A 14053-nucleotide genomic window follows, 5' to 3' on the forward strand; every position below is an offset into this window, starting at 1 on the left:
GACAGCAACTACATTGCCAGATTGTGATACTAAATTGTGACTTATGATGACTGCTGTGCGGAGAACATATTTGGTAATTTTCGCAGGTCAAATGAATTGTGGTTACCTGGAAATAGAGAAAGGTGCTAATTCCTCATTGGAAAATAATTATTCTCAGGTGTAATTTTTTTTTCATTGTCCTTTAATTAACTTTGGAGTAATTGTGACAAAATCAGGGTTTTCACCCTGAGTCAAATTGGGAAAATTTCTAAATTTTATGTCATACAGCTTTGAAATAACTAGAGTTAAAATAGAAGCAGTCTTTCACCAACAAATTTCAAAATAGAGACTGAAGCCCAGTTCTCTGCAAGACCTAAACCAGGCTGTTTGATCTGTAAATTAGTCAAGATTCAGAGAAGTAAATCAAATTGTACATGATATTTACAGTAGTAAATGAGTGAAGCCTGGATGAAGTAGGAACATCTGCTCATCAAGTCCTTCTAGGCAGAGTAAGCTCCATTGTGTCTCTGGACTTGGTTGATTGACAGTGCTTTATTCAGATACGTTTGGACTGGGATAATTACTAAAAATTTCTCTCACATCTTTAGTTCGGTTTGTTTATGAGGTGGAACTCTCAGAAGTCGACATAGTAATTACCTCACTCACATATGATATTAGACCAGGAAGCCCACAAAAGACAGTTTCACCCAAAAGTCTTGCAGGTTACTGGATTGTGTAATAAATAAGTTCAAAAGAGAATACTTCAACTCCCTGTGGACTGATTATATCCTTAATGCTTTTGAAGTATTTGTACTTTGGGTAATTTGCTGTACCTTACTGTTTTTGTGTATTATCTTAGTAAAGCTGTTAGTTTAACCTGAATGTAATGGTTTGAAAGTAGTATCTACAGCCTTTTGGAGGAAACAGGAGAACATATTGGGCATCCCAGTGCATTATACTGTAATTCAAAGGTAATTGTTAGTCATGTAGCATGGTATCTCACTCATAATATGTATAAAGGTACAGGCTTCTGTTCATAGGAGACTTGGCCTGCTTATGGAAACTAAAGCTTTGCTGTTAGCACAAATCAAAAGAGTTGGGAGAAAGCCCAAAGTGATGCTTGGCGAATGGAGGCAGCATTGTACTATTATTGCAGTTTGCTGTGCTATGGAATGATAGGACGTATAGCTCCTATAGGAGTTCCTAATTTTGGTTATGCACTTGGGTGAACATAGTTGCCTTCTAGGAACATAGGAACAGGAGTAGGCCATTCAGCCCCTTGTGCCTGCTCTGCCATTTGATAAGATCATGGCTGATCTGTGATCTAACTCCATATACCCGCCTTTGGCCCATATCCCTTAATACCTTTGGTTGCCAAAAAGCTATCTATCTCAGATTTAAATTTAACAACTGAGCTAGTATCAATTGCCATTTGCGGAAGAGAGTTCCAAACTTCTACCACCCTTTGTGTGTAGAAATGTTTTCTAATCTCTCTCCTGAAAGGTCTGGCTCTAATTTTTAGACTGTGCCCCCTACTCCTAAAATCCCCAACCAGCGGAAATAGTTTCTCTCTATCCACCCTATTTGTTCCCCTTTATATCTTATAAAATTCGATCAGATCACCCCTTAACCTTCGAAACTCCAGAGAATACAACCCCAATTTGTGTAATCTCTCCTCGTAACTTAACCCTTGAAGTCTGGGTATCATTCTAGTAAACCAACGCTGCACTCCCTCCAAGGCCAATATGTCCTTCCGAAGGTGCGGTGCCCAGAACTGCTCACAGTACTTCAGGTGCGGTCTAACCAGGGTTTTGTATAGCTGCAGCATAACTTCTGCCCCCTTGTACTCTAGTCCTCTAGATATAAAGGCCAGCATTCCATTTGCCTTATTGATTATTTTCTGCACCTGTTCATGACACTTCAATGATCTATGTACCTGAACCCCAAAGTCCCTTTGGACATCCACAGTTTTTAACTTTTTACCATTTAGAAAGTACCCTGTTCTATCCTTTTTTGATCCAAAGTGGATGACCTCACATTTGTCTACATTGATTTCCATTTGCCACAGTTTTGCCCATTCACCTAATCTATCAATATCGCTTTGTAATTTTATGTTTTCATCTACACTCCTTACAATGCCACCAATCTTTGTGTCATCGGCAAACTTAGATATGAGACTTTCTATGCCTTCATCTAAGTCGTTAATAAATATTGTGAATAATTAAGGCCCCAAGACAGATCCCTGCGGGACTCCACTAGTCACATCCTGCCAATGTGAGTACCTACCCATTATCCCTACTCTCTGTCGCCTTTCGCTCAGCCAACTTCCTAACCAAGTCCGTACTTTTCCCTCGATTCCATGGGCTTCTAACTTAGCTAACAGTCTCTTATGTGGGACCTTATCAAATGCCTTCTGGAAGTCCATATAAATAACATCCATTGACATTCCCCTGTCCACTACCTTAGTCACCTGTTCAAAAAATTTAATCAGGTTTGTCAGGCACGACCTACCTTTCACAAATCCATGCTGGCTCTCTCTGATTAACTGAAAATTCTCGGTGTTCAGTCACCCTATCCCTAATTATAGACTCCAGCATTTTCCCCACAACAGATGTTGGGCTAACTGGTCTATAATTCCCCGGTTTCCCCCTCTCTCCTTTCTTAAAAAGCGTAGTGACATGTGCAATTTTCCAATCCAGAGGGACAGTTCCTGAATCTAGAGAACTTTGAAAGATTATAGTTAGGGCATCTGCAATGTGCTCACCTACTTCCTTTAAAACCCTGGGATGGAAACCATCTGGTCTTGGGGATTTGTCACTCTTTAGTGCTATTATTTTCTCACAAGGAAGGATGGAAAGTTGGACTATTCCTTGGTGTCATACACAACCAATAGCCATCTTGAGAATGATATTGCCTGAGAGCTGGGAGGAGGACTGCTGCCAACGAGAAAAGATCTGAAACAAGAGGAGTGAAAAAAGTGGAAGGAGGAAATTAATTTCAAATTTAAATATTTTGTACTCAGCAAAATTAGGAAAATCTTTCCTGAAGAATGGAAGATTTTCCTACATTGCTACCGGTGCCAGCATCAAGCACCCCAAATCAAGTTTAATTTGGTTTAGATGAAGATAAAGGTGAAAGGCAATACAGTGTAGCAAGTTTTCAAATATAACCCACGAAGTATTTTCTTCAGATAGCCACGATTCAGTATCTCCTTATAAAATATAAAAAGTATGTAATGATTTTGACAAGAATACTTTGGACCTGTTGAAAGTTAAATCAAGCTGTGTCTTTCTAATGCTGAATTCCTCAAATTCTTCAGTCAATCCAATGATCGTAAGTATAGATTGCAGCATCAGAAAAGAACCTAATGGTCCATCAGGCTGATCTCAAAGTCTGAAAAATATGTACAGCAATCCATTTGTCATTTCAGTTGACCGCTTTCCCAGCTAAATGGCATCCAACTTCATCTTGAATTACCAGCACAATCAGGCTCCACTGTGTCCCAGGGCAGACAATTTCAGATATTCACCAACTCTGTAAAGTAATTAAATCTAAACTTCCTGTTTACCTTTACTCTTTTGAGCTTCTGAGTTTGTGTCCCCTGGTGGAGTTTGTGACTATATCAAATATATTCTTATTTGCTACAGGACCTGCTGTGGCATTTTTCAGTGAGTCTGAGCATACAGTTTTTCTAAATGTTCCTTTCCTTTATTTTGCATTCTCTGAAATGTCCCATATTAATTTTACTGTAAGTTATTAGAGAAAGTATGACTCATGGATTTAAAATTTAAAGACAAAGGAACAAAAAATTAATTTGGAAAGATGTAAAAGATAAGAACTGGTGGTGTAGATGTTAATATAAAGTAAAGGAAAACATGTATGTAAATAGTACTTTAAAAAAAAATAGTACTCTTTTTGGAAATAAGCTCATCTGAGTGTTCAACATTTGTAAACACTGTTTTGCATTGACAGAATAGATGAAAAAAGGTTCTAAGTTTTGCTTGACACCCCCAGAAGGTGAGGAGGAACTCATCTCCATGTTACAATTCAGGCTTTCTCCCAATTTTCTTTATTCATGTTCACAGCAGAATGCAGTTTCCATAGAGAAATCTGTGTCCTTTATTATCTCAAACTCACACCTTTATGCATGCCATGAATGGGAGTAGTGTGCTGCAAGATTAACGATTATCTTTCACTGAGATATTTCATGTCAGAGGTTACACAGGCTGCCCAACAGGCACTCCCGTGCTTTCGAAAGGAAGAAAATACCACGCTGTCAGACTGTCATTCAGGCTAAAATTAATCACATTTATCTTTGCAATATTTAAATATACAGAAATAAAACAAATGCAGCTGATAATTCAAAATAAAATTATTGACTTACATTCTTTAAACTGTTTCTGAAACCAAAATAATAACATGTCTGAAATCTTAGTCTTTTTTAGAATCTTTCAACTAAGTCTTTGAAAATCATAACGTGAGTGTACTTCCAACTATGGAGTTCTAACGTACATATTTAATGTCGAAACAATTGGTTGAAGCAAAGGATTTGCATAGGGAAAGCCAGCAGCACTTATACTTCTACAGGCTGCCTTTTGCTATGCCAAATCAAAACCCTTTCACATTAGGCATACAAAAGTGTCCTTAATCAAGTTTGGCTTGCAGGCAGATAGAATGTGATCTGCAGATTTCTAGCATATGGATGGGTTAGGTTATCTACTAATACTTGACTTATATATCAAAAAATTGTGAGATCCACATTTAGCAACCATTATGTAAGTGTCTCTTGCAACCAATGTTTCAACGACAGAATAGGGTTTCTAATAAAATTAGGGTGATGACTTCACTCCCGCGGGACTATAGTGCTCCCTCCCCCTCTTCTCTCCCCCCCCCTCCCCCGCCGAAGCTAAAAGCTATTTCTAGATAGAATTGCATTTTGTTCCACAACAACAAAATAATTCCTTTTGAGACAACAAGTAACAGAATTTAATTTTAAATTTGTAATCTATTTCATATGAAACAGATATAGAAACATAGAAAATAGGAGCAAGAGTAGGCCATTCGGGCCTGCTCCGCCATTCAAAATGATCATGGCTGATCGTCGAACTCAGCATCCTGTTCCTGCTTTTTCCCCATATCCCTTGATCCCTTGATCCCTTTAGCATTAAGAAATATATCTATCCTTCTTGAATACATCTAATGACTTGGCCTCCACTGTCTTCTTTTGTCGAGAATTCCACAGGTTCACCACCCTCTGAGTGAAGAAATTTCTCCTCATCTCGGTTCTAAGTGGCATACCCCATATCCAGAGACTGTGACCCCTGGTTCTGGACTCCCTAGCCATCGGGAACATCCTCCCTGCATCTAGTCTGCCTGGTCCTGTTAGAATTTTATATGTTTCGATGAGGTCACCTCTCATTCTTCTAAACTCTCATGAATATAGGCCTAGTCGACCCAATCTCTCCTCATACGTCAGTCCTGCCATCCCAGGAATCAGTCTGGTAAACCTTTGTTGCACTCCCTCCATGGCAAGGACATCCTTCCTCAGATAAGGAGACCAAAACTGCACTCAATACTCCAGGTGTGGTCTCACCAAGGCCCTGTATAACTGCAGTAAGATATCCCTGCTCCCGTACTCACATCCTCTTGCAATGAAAGCCAACATACCATTCGCCTTCCTAAATGAGATTTTACAGTTTCAAACAAGAGGGGGTTCCTGTGGCAAAGGCAATAGGCATTGCATGATTACATTGCCTATCTTTGTTCTTTGTACAAATGTCCTCACAAAGCCAGGTCTGCATGTGACAGAGGCTGAAAACTTTGCAAGTTCCTTATGCTTACTCTGCTCTCAGTTAATGTGCCATTTATGTGACCACTATATCCTTCCCTTGAACAGGTAAGACATAAAAGGCTACCTTGAAGTAGTGTTCATTCATTATTGTGCCACACCGGGCACCTTGTTGAACTAATGATGTGTTCTTGGGATAAAATGATTCTGTGACCTCAGACTGCAAAGCAAGGTCAGTGTTGTTCACCTGCCTCCACAAGACCTCTCATGGTCAATATGCTTAATTTCTGCCGGCTCACACTACCTAGACTCCCCGCTACCTATACTGTGTGACATTCTGCGGGTGACTTACCTCTCCGCATGGTGTGCTCAAAGTTAATGCAGCAAGTCCCTGCCTTGAGACTATTTGGCCCCAAATCTTGTTTAGGCTGGTGAAGCTTCTGCCACTGCACATTGCTATCAGCATCCACCATCACTAACTGCTCAGATTTGGCACAGGATTAGCTGTTTTCCAGTTCAAGCATTTTCCCAATTAATTAAGCTGACTGCAGATTTATCATTATTTAAATTATTTCCTAATAGAACATAAAATGGTACGATGCTGGAATTCCTACTATTCCACCATTCCAAGTTGGATATTTTAGGCACAGTTTGGTCAAGGGTACATCTGTTGTCCTCACAACACCATCGGATCTACGTGAGAAAGAACAATAAGTGTTCTGTCACGAAGTGTCCCTACTTCCTTATCCCAGTTATAGCTAACAATTCAAAAGCCTTAAACCATCTAAATTGTACAGCCTCCAGTTTGGCACCCCTGACTGGTATTCCAGACTTACCCTTTTCCTCTGCTGTGAAATAAGTCAATTCTAGTTCTCTTTCCGCAACTTTCTAAGTTCTAGTACTGCTATTTGTTTCTGTTTGCTTCTGTAATTTACTTTTAAGCTTTGAACAGACTATAGTTATATTTATTCCACTTTAGCTGCTGTTGTTACAATTTAGACTTTCTCCCAGTCCTTTTATTTTTGCTCACAGCAAAATGCAGTTTCTATAGGCAGACCTGCAACCTCATAATTCAAAACCTACTCATCCGTCTTTCGGATGAGATGTTGAACCACGGCCCCATCTGCCATCTCAGGTGGACGTAAAAGATCTAATGACACTATTTCAAAGAAAAGCAGTGGTGGGGGGTGGGGGTTCTCTCCGCTGTCCTGGCCAATAGTTATCCCTCAACTAACATCACTAAAACAGATTATCTGGTCATTATCACTGTTTGTGGGACCTTGCTGTGCAAATTGGCTGCCGTGTTTCCTACATTGCAACTGTGACTATACTTCAAAAGTATTTAATTGGCTGTAATGAATTGGCAATGTAATGTAATTGGTTCGCCAATCAGAATCCTTTGCCTCCACAGACATGGCCAACATTTTCCCCATGCCTCACATACATTTTTTACCCAATGGATGCTGTACACTAGATTTTTGTTTATGGCATGCTTGGATGTTTAGTACAGGCCTGTTCTGAATGATGGAGGGGTGGCGGCGGTAGTAGTAACTGATGCATGGGGAAGGAGAAAGAGAAGAGAAATGTCAAGGAATGAGATCTGGTATTGTAAAATTAAAACCACTGGACCTTGAGAAAAGAAGGGGGATTGTTATGATTTTCCATTTGGCAACATTAACTTTAAAATAGACCCTGATAACTCACCAGAACAGTAAAAAAAAATTGTACTTTATTCAGCCCAGTTGCACATCGAGTTACACACAATCTCCATTACATTTATTACTCAGAATGCTCCAATGGCTCCTTCTCACTGCAACAAAGCAGGACCCCTGTTAGTAGGTTAGCTACAGCTCGTTAAGGAAAAAAAAGACATTTATATAGCATTTTATCATGCTCCTGAGAAATGTCTCGAAGCACTTCACATGCAATGAACTGCTTTGAGTGCAGTGACAGATTTTACACAGTTCAGGCTTCCATAAGCAGTAATAAGATAAACTGTGAAGTCAGCTGTTCTAAGAATTTTTTTTGTTGATTTGAGAAAACTTTTTTTGCTTGTCCAATTGGAAAATTGGGTTTCTTTAAAACATGAGTTATTTTTATACTGACATCAAGACTGGCCTGGAGCATGGCAAAACTTCCTGTTTATAAGCTTGTCCTCCTCCTTGAGCATTATTAGACTCAGTAGAAAGTATCAGCCTAGAGCTGAAATTGTTGACCATTGGAGTGACATGCACAGCAAGTGAATTGTGGAAGTTTACTACTTGGCTGAACCTCTCCATTCAGGCAAGGCCTAGGTGCACAATGCAGCAATACAGAAGCCCTAGGCTCGAGAGGGAGGCATTTCTAATGTAAATGACTAACTTTGAGAAGTGGAGATTTGTAGAGAAGTAAGATGGCTGCTCGGAGCACTTGAAAAAAATTCCTTTTGGCATTGATTGATTGTGGTGGTTAGTTCCTTTTTGGTAGCTCCAAACAAAAATCTGAGAGTGTTTTACTTGCTTTCTGTGGATTGTAAGCTCCTGATTTGATATTTTTCCTACCTGTCTATGTTTGAGCCAATAAACATGGTTCAGCCAGTGTGAAAAGTGTGATGGGCATTTGTTTTATGCTACAAGCAAATTTAAAATGACAAACACATTCAATGTGCGACAAGCCCTATATACAAGGCTTTTTATTATATAGTTGGATGATAGAATACGGAGCATGATTGTGAATTCTGTATTGAACTTATTAGAAAACAAATTACTATATCTACCTCATCTGTGTTAACTGAAGAAAATACAACTTTACTTTTTAAAAAAAAAATTATAAAATCTTTTTAAAGAAAAAATAGTGTACAGATCACTGGATGTCTACAAAAAAAAATCTGTGACACATGTTAAATTGAACTGTTGCATTCACCTGTCAGAAAAACTTGTATGCAATTTAAGCACTCCATCTTATGGTAGGGACTATGTATTTTGAAATGACTCATACTGTGAAATAATTTACTATGTGTTTCATTGAGTTTATGGAAAAATTTACAGAAACCACAAGTTCACAGTACAACAGCAAATCATATTAATTTACTTATAATATTTTTAGACTTGCTACTAATATGCCTTAAGTATAATGATATATGTATTTATTCTTTCTGACCAGTACTAGTGACTTCCTTTGTTTGTTTAATTTGATTGTTGCATATAGTTTACCACCTTGCTCCCTCCTCCCCCAATCCCACAGGTAAACATGCTGTCCTTGGCCCAGTCATCTTCAGCTGCTTCCCTCTGTCATGTCAGGAGTGGGGCTGTTCACTGACAATTCCATAGTGTTCAGCTCAATTCAGAACTCCTCTGATAATGAAGTGGCCTGCCAGCCTACAACAAGATCTGGATAACATCCAGGCTTGGGCTGACAAATGACAGGTAACATTCGGACCAAATACATGCCAGGTAATGACCATGTTGAGCAGGAGAAAGCCTATGACCTTCAGTGGCATCACTATCGCTGATACACCCACCATCAATATTTTGGGGATCACTGTTGATGGGAAACTGAACTGGACCAGCCATATCAACACTGTTGCTATAAGAGCAGGACAGAGACTGGTTATTTTGCAATGAATGGCTCACCTCAGGACCCCTCAAACTCTCTCCACTATCTACAAGGTCATGTCAGGAGTGTGATTGAATACGAACCATTGGTCTGGATGGGTGCAGCATTTTTGTAATATAATTTATTCTCTAGATGTGGCAACGCTGACAATGCCGCATTTATTGCCCATCCCAAGTTGCCCTATGAAGATGGTGGTGAGCCTTCTCCTTGAATTGCTGCAATCCTTGTCATGGTGGTATTCGCACATTGGATAGGGAACTTCAGAATATTGGCCCAGAAATGAGGAAGGAACAGCAATATGCGTCCAAGTCCAGATGATGTGTGACTTGGAGAGGAACTTCGAGGTGATGGTGCTAAAGAAACACTAAAGAAACTCGACACCATCCAGGACAGAGCAGTTCGATTGATTGGCGCCCCTGCCACGAGTCTATATCCACCTCTTCCATCAACAGCGCAGTATAGCTGCAGTATGTATGATCTACAGGATACAGTGCAGCAACTCACCAAAGTTACTTAGTAGCACCTCCCTCTCCTGTGAGCACTACCACCAAGAAAGACATTGTCATGGAAGCACCATCACCTTGAAGTTCCTCTCCAAGGCACACACCATCTGGACTTGGATGCATATTGCTGCTCCTTCCTCATTTCTGGGCCAATATTCTGAAATTCCCTATCCAATGTGCGAATACCACCCTGACAAGGATTGCAGCAATTCAAGGAGAAGGCTCACCACCATCTTCATAGTGCAACTTGGGATGGGCAATAAATGCGGCATTGTCAGTGTTGCCACATCTAGAGAATAAATTATATTACAAAAATGATTTACAGGCTGAGCCAGATATTTCTGTCCTGCATCAAGGACTGCTTCTGTAAGTGAGCCTGCACTCACTGCAAACCAAAGAGTGACATTATACGTCCAATATCCAGAAATGTAGAATTGCCCTAAACATTGCAACCTTGTGACTGTAATTTACTCCCTGTAAATAACACAAGACCTCTCCTGTCCTCCTAGTCTTCAGATAACTGAAGAATAATCACTCTGCCAGACCATGTGGCTTAGGCTGCACTCTATGAATCAGGTTTTTTAAAAATAAAAAAATTACGCAGTATGAAATTGGAACAGCAAATTTCATTAACTTGCAGCACAATACTCTCTGTTCCCAGTTACAAAACAACAAAAGGCATTTTGCTTCCCTTACTCTCCTAATCACAATGAACCTGGACCAGCGCATGCAACAAAAACTTAAGAGGTTGGGTTTACCCCACAGAGTCTTCATATGTTCATTTTCATGCTGATAGAATGGGAAGAACTGGTGAGGTAGCCAGGGGTTGCAGAATAATTTTTCTGCCTGGGCATGGAGCTGTCAATCAAAAAGCAAAAGATATAACGGCTGAAGTAACTAACAGCATGCTAGCTTCCCCTGGTCGGTCAGTAATTAGCTCTGTCTCTATAAATAGATTCTGAAACGAATTAATTTCAATAGAAAATGCAGTGCATGTTTTTGTCAAATTATCTTTTAAGTAAAAAGAAATTGAAGCGTGTACAATAGTATATAATAAAAGCAGACGTAGTAGTGTGTCCCTCATGCTCGGGGATGACGGTGCCAATAAAGAAGGGAGCATATGTATGTTCATGGCAGAGGGGTGTGTTGATGACTGTGCAGACCCATATGTAATAGATATTGTCGACCACAAGTCTCACGTAACTGCGTTCCTGGACAATTCTCCTGTTGATCTCTCTGACGTTGCCGATCCTTCCGTGTCTCTCACGTTTTGCCTCCACGCTAGCACGGCGTTCTAGCTCAAAGCCCTTCACTTCTCTCATTTAAGCACACCATTGGCATCTGTCGATGGTCAGGGTTTCCCAAGTGTCAACATGTTGCACTGCTTCATTTGAACCTTTAGTGTATCTTCGTAGCATCTTTGCTGTCCACCAGTTCTCCATAAAGTATCTGCTTTGGTAACCGTATATCGTTCTGCCCAATAGTGTTGATTATCATAGCCTCAATGTTGATGCTGTCGCATGTTCCAGTACTTCGTTGTTAATGATCTTGTCCTGCCACCTTATATGAAGTAAGGAGTGAAGGGTCTTTGGTGAAACCTTTCCAGCTGTTGAGAGGGCCTTCTATAGAGTGTTTGTGTTTTGCATCTATACAGGAGATTGGTAAGGACAACCACCTTTAAAAACCTTCAGTTTAGTGGCAACATTGATACTGTGCTGATTCCAAACACATTTGGACTAAAGGCCACGCGTACTCTCTGTATGCGAGCCATCACTTCCTTATTGATCCTTGTATCATTCATTGCATAGCTATGTGGGGGTGGGAGGAGTGGGTTTAATAGTCTGAGCAGGTTGCACTGTGAGAAGGCACAGGCTTGATGGTTCAGCTGATTTTTTTTCCCCCTTTTTCGAATATTCATCCCCAATTTCTTCATCCTGTTATGTTCATCATCAAATAGTACGCTTACAAGATAGGTAAACCACTTGGCAATCATATCAGTACAAATTGCGAACCCAACACCACCAAGGTGATGTTCTTCCACCGACCATCCTGGCCCGAAAAATTATAACCTACGTCAGCTCCAGTCAGCCGCTCCTCATCAGCCAATCTGATTTCGTAAGAACGGCGATGTCCACCCAGTATCGAGCCAGCTCTTTGGCGATCAATCAAATCCTCCCCTTAACGCTGAGCAAGTGAATTGTCCAATAAAGTATGAACATTCCATAATGCAGTAGTCAAAGGTCTCCTCAGTTTCTGATTTTGACCGCATGAGTGACCTACCAGACGTGGTAATTTGGTCCAGTTAACGGAGACAGGCAATGTCAAGGCACCTTTTCTAGTCCCCTATCCATTCGGGGTGAGCAGTGCAATCCTAAAAAGGGCTGCTTAGTCACCCAGAGAATCACCAAACAATGCTGTTGACTCCATATCCAGCATCAAATGACTATGTTCTGGGTTGCCTGCATGCAAGTCTGTGACTACTACTGCCAGCATCACCATGCATGTTGCTTTGCCACTCGCCCATCACTGGAGGACTTTGTTTCCTCCAACATCAACATCTATAATAATAGTAATAATCCTAGGAACCCCAGTGTACTCTGCACCAATACATGCCTCAGCATGCAGTGTTGCTGTTCATTCAGAATATGGGAGTGCTTTTAATGCCTTGCAGGCATGTGAAATAATTTTTTTTTCTCAAATTGAATAATTAGATTATTAAAATGATTCCAAAATAGGCTGGGGTACTCCATCACATAAAACAGAACACAAGAAATCAGACAAATGTTCCATTTACAATTGTAAGTAAAGTTGCAAGCCTACCTTTTTGTTTTTACTTGCTAATATGGGAACAAATCCTCTTAGAGAAGAAATATGAAGGAGGAGTGTTTAGTACTGTATTGTAGAAGCAAAAAAATCTACATCCTACTCTTTAGAGACAGCAAATTGACAATGCATTTATCTTATAATAATATAAATATCCTGAGAATTCCATGTCGGCAGTTTAGCACAGGACCCCATCCTCAGTGTGCCACTCCGGGCCAGTGCAGTCAGCTGGCTGGCTGGCAGCGCAAATACACCACAGCTCAAACAGTGCTCCTCGTAGCAGCAGCAAGCAACCCGTGACACAATTTTGAAGTTTACCTCAGGCTAGTTACCTTGAATACAGTTTGCTTTCATTTAGTGCATAGAATAGTTGGTGGAAAAATTGAGACATGGTTGAAGGTTGGCAGCATTGCACAATGAGGCAAAGTGCCAACAATTTGTTTGTCTCTAACATTATGCTCCTGTAAGTCTTTGGGGAGGCACATATAGCGTGCATGCCAAACAAAATAACGATAAATTTGCTGTGCATCAAACCTACAACTTTCTGTTATTTCACAGTCAGACTTTCCTTTTTCGAGTCTGACCTAGTTTGGAATTGCATTAGGAAGAATTAGTGGTGAGGGAATAATGTACCGTTTGTAGCCCTGATGCTTGTGTATAATTTCCTGTATTTTTAATAGAAAATATTATTGACAGCACCTCTTATGAATGTGAAACTAATTGAGCACAAAAAAGCATTTTGAGTGAAATCTGTCCTTGTTAACCTAATTAAATATGTGCTGCTACTGTAATTGTAAAAATAAAGCCAAACAAAATCCACAAAGGCCCCACCCTCCCCCAAGTAGCTGAGAGGATTTTTTTGAGAACATTCTAACAACAACAACTACATGCATTTATATAGCATCTTTAACGTAGTAAAACATTCCAAGGAGCTTCGCAGGAGCGATTACCAAACAAAATTTGACACTGAGCCACATGAGATATTAGGACAGGTAACCAAAAGCTTGGTCAAAGAGGTAAGTTTTAAGGAGCGTTTTAAAGGTGGAGAGGTTTAGGGATGGAATTCCAGCGCCTAGGGCCCAGGCAACTGAAGGCATGGCTGTCAATGGTGGAGCGATTAAAATCAGCGATGCGCAAGAGGCAAGAATTGGAGGAGTGTAGAGATCTCGGAGGGTTGTATGATTGGAGGAGGTTACCGAGTTAATGAGGGCTGAGGCTATGGAGGGATTTGAAAACCATGATGAGAATCTTAAAATCGAGACATTCCCAGACTGAGAGCCAATGTAGGTCAGGGAGCACAGGGGTGATGGGTGAACGGGACTTGGTGCGAGCTAGGATACGGGCAGCAGAGTTTTGGATGAGTTTA

At 40.4% G+C, this 14053-nt stretch overlaps 1 protein-coding gene across 1 annotated transcript in view; it reads left to right on the forward strand.

Moving 5' to 3' along the window:
- mtx2 (metaxin 2) overlaps positions 1-14053 on the forward strand; it is a 66355-nt gene that overhangs the window by 20146 nt on the left and 32156 nt on the right. The window lies entirely within an intron of this gene.

Source organism: Heptranchias perlo, chromosome 7 (genome assembly GCF_035084215.1).
Source record: "Heptranchias perlo isolate sHepPer1 chromosome 7, sHepPer1.hap1, whole genome shotgun sequence".
Classification (NCBI taxonomy): domain Eukaryota; kingdom Metazoa; phylum Chordata; class Chondrichthyes; order Hexanchiformes; family Hexanchidae; genus Heptranchias; species Heptranchias perlo.